Here is a 4,106-nt window from a genome sequence, read left to right on the forward strand (position 1 = left end):
TATACGAAAGAACTAACGGATCGCTACAAATCAGGACTTGCTAAACCGAATGCTTTTGAGCTTAGATCCTTTCATCACCCGTCAAAGAAACTATCATGCACAAGTAAATAAATTTTATTAAAATCAGTTTTTGATTTAGTTGACTAATATTCAAAAAAATCCTTTTTTCGTTTATCAACTTTCTTAATTTAATATAATTAATTAAATTTTGTTACCTTCGGGAGGTGGCGAAGTGGGAAACAGAAGACGGAGATTTTAAAAAGCTTTGGAAAAAGTTTTATTTTTATTTAGGCAGTGGAAGTATTTTTGGCCACTGATTCCATACAAGACCGACCACTGTGCAATGGTCCAAGCCGTTATATCCAATGTAAAGGCTTGCTGGTTATGGGTATGCCAGATGTTGGAAATAATAAACGAAGCAAAGAGGCAATTAATCAAAACTTTTGGAAAAACTACAACTTCTTGGAAATATTTAACAAAAAGATCTCTGAATGGAGTATGGGCATCATTTGGCCAAATTCAAGTAAGAGCCATTTGGCACCCTGCCAATATGGAGTAAATAGTGGAATTAGCAAAAAAAAAAAAACCGGTTCAAATTAAGTAAAAGTGAAAGACGCTGAAGAAATATGTAGTTCAAAACACAGCATGTTCTAATGATGAGCTAAAGGAATTAGCTGAGCAAGACACACCTAACAAAGAAAACAATGTTATTTGCTTATTTCTCTGAAAGTAATAAAGAGCTGAATTATATTAAACACAGTAGATTTTACAACTACAATTTGACTAATTTTTTAAGGCTTATTATTTTCGTAATCATTAATAATAATTTTTCTTTTTTCAATTGTAGAGCGAGACATTTTTCCAATTTTAGTCGCTGATGATCTTATTCTGTTTTCGTTAATAAACTACACCAATAGGAATGATATGATTTCTAAGTGTCGTTACGGCAATTTCTTATATTGCCTCAACTGCAATTTTTCCATTGTATGAAGTAATGTTTATAATTTCATCATGGAAAGATATTAGCAAGAACAACGGTTACAAATTATCAAAAAAATAATATATATCAAAATCTTTTGCCATTTTATGGCCGCTCGAAAAAATAAAAGTATTGCTGCCGTTCAGGCAAATATAAGACCGTAATTTGACGATTCCAAGACGTTTTCAAGAATCGGACCTGTCTCAAACAACAACCTGGTGTATTTATAAGGAAAGTATACTACTCTAGGAAAGAACCAAACAAATTTTCAGTGTCTTATAAGGGGATCTGCCAACTGAAAATTTATGTATGCACTGACGTCCTTTGGCATTAGGGTGGGTCGATTCCGGACTTTTTTCGATTCGGGATTTCTAATAGTGCGGAAAAGTTGCCTTAGTACTTCCTGATTCCAATGCAACTTTTTGTTTTGAGATCGGACCCCAACAGCGGCCTTGAAATTTCGGAAATTCGCCTAAAATCGTGAAATTGTCTACCTAGCGCCTGAAATACGCATCTCATGGCAAAATGTATAAAACAAAAGTTATTTGTCATGTCATTTGCTACCGAAATGGTATACGTGATCATGGCCGTAGGACGAACCGTTCCCGAGATACGAGCGAAAAGGCGGCGCGCCACAGCGCAAGGTGAAAATCGGCTTGCGACCACACTTCTTGACGTTGATTTCGCCGAGTGCTATCACTCACATTCATTCACCTACGCCAAAGGACACGTTCGGATAGGTCTCCACACAAATATTTTTTCATCGAGTTCTTTCACTCTTGTCGGTGATTTCGCCGAGTTCTATCACTTACATTCATTTCCCTGCGCCATACGACACGTTCGGACTGGTCTCCACATAGATATTTTTTCATCGAGTTCCTTCACTCTTGTCGTTGATTTTGCCGAGTGCTATCATTTATATTCTCTTAACAGAACACAGAACTCAAAATGTTTGTATCTAAATTTAAATTTAGACAGAAATGTCATGTGTTTGGCATATATCCGTACAATCTCTCTGAGTCCCAGTTTCCTACTTAGCAGGATGTTCTTTTGTGTTATCAATTTGAAAGATTTCGTATAGGGCGACTCCGAAGCGACAACTATGAACCGAGGAGTAAAGAGGTTACAGAAATAGTTGCGAAAAAGGTTGAAAATACTTTCAAAAAGTCATCTATTCCGATAGTTTCACACATCAGAGTTGTTCAAATGCTCACCACATACCATAAGAAATTTCTGACTCTAAAACAAATATTTTTAAGGAACCCAATAGGTTTGAGCTCTAAAAGAGACGACTTTGTTTCTTCTGCCGGAAAATTATTTGACATATTTTTCTTCTTGCACTTGTTCAAAGGAAAGGAAAGAAGTGTTGATCTACCTGAAACAAAAAAGATTACAAAGAAAAATTAACGTAAAGAAAAGCTTTCAAAACGTCATTCAACATCAACACTTACCAGAAAAGTATTCAGATCAGCCAGACTCTTATACAGACGACAACAATGTAGGTGCGTCGCACATGGATTCTTCCAAAAACGATGCTGATGATGAATTTTCTCTTCCATCCTCTAAAACCAAGCAAAACACACTAGCATTAGAACTCACTGCTTTAGCTGCCCAAAGATGTGGAGTAAGTGATAGAGCAGCGACCTTGATTGTTTCATCTGCTTTTCTGGATGCCAAAAAAGCAGGTTTGATAACAGAGGATCAGGCTAGCTTTGTCACTGACAAATGCAAGATTAGTCGGGCAAAAAAAAGTGTTGGAGTTAAGCTCCAAAACACCGAAAGTATTGACTCTGTATATGGGCTGTATTTTGACGGCCGCAAAGAAAATACACTTACACAAGTCAGCGAAGGTAAAAAGTACTACCGCGGCACTGTCAAAGAGGAACATATTTCTCTTATAGCGGAACCTGGTTGTCATTATTTTGGCCACGTCACCTCTCCTTCCGGGTCAGCTGAGAATGAGACGCAAGCTATATGGCAACATTTACAAGACAATTCAATTGATGTGGAACATTTAGAAGTTGTCGGTGCTGATGGCACCAACACGAAAACAGGTTGGAAAGGTGGAATCATTCGGAAACTAGAAGAAAGGATAGGTAGGCCATTACAGTGGGTTGCTTGTCTTCTACATTTCAACGAACTTCCATTTCCTGCTCTTTTCGAACACATAGTTGGTTTCTCAAAGAGTCCAAATACATTCTCTGGCGACATAGGTAAACTGCTCCCTGATTGTGAGAAGTTGCCTGTTGTCAAATTTGAAAGTTTTCCATCCTGCCAATTACCTTCTGAGGTTATTAATCCGACCCAACTTAGCACAGACCAAGCTTATCTCTATAAAATATCTTCTTCTTCTTCTTAATTGGCGTAGACACCGCTTACGCGATTATAGCCGAGTTAACAACAGCGCGCCAGTCGTTTCTTCTTTTCGCTACGTGGCGCCAATTGGATATTCCAAGCGTAGCCAGGTCCGTCTCCACCTGGTCCTTCCAACGGAGTGGAGGTCTTCCTCTTCCTCTGCTTCCCCCGGCGGGTACAGCGTCGAATACTTTCAGAGCTGGAGTGTTTTCGAGAACTTTCTCTCAAAAACTCGCAACGTCGACTCATCAGTTGTTGACATCGTCCAAGCCTCTGCACCATATAGCAGGACGGGAATTATGAGTGAATTATAGAGTTTGGTTTTTGTTTGTCGAGAGAGGATTTTGCTTCTCAATTGCCTACTCAGTCCGAAGTAGCACCTGTTGGCAAGAGTTATCCTGCGTTGGATTTCTAGGCTGACATTGTTGGTGGTGTTTACGCTGGTTCCAAGATAGACGAAATTATCTACGACTTCAAAGTTATGACTGTCAACAGTGACGTGAGTGCCAAGTCGCGAATGCGACGACTGTTTGTTTGATGACAGGAGATACTTCGTCTTGCCCTCGTTCACTGCCAGACCCATTTTCTGTGCTTCCTTGTCCAGGCTGGAGAAAGCAGAACTAACGGCGCGGGTTGTTATTTTTCCAGGCATGCGATATAGTTTTTTGTATTTATGTGCACGTATTTTCGTGCATATTTTACTGTTTTTTATGTTTTTTTTCATCATATATATATGTACATATTTGAGCTTTGGTTTTCATTTTCTCTCTTT

This window comes from Bactrocera neohumeralis, unplaced genomic scaffold (assembly GCF_024586455.1).
Source record: "Bactrocera neohumeralis isolate Rockhampton unplaced genomic scaffold, APGP_CSIRO_Bneo_wtdbg2-racon-allhic-juicebox.fasta_v2 ctg1027, whole genome shotgun sequence".
Lineage (NCBI taxonomy): Eukaryota > Metazoa > Arthropoda > Insecta > Diptera > Tephritidae > Bactrocera > Bactrocera neohumeralis.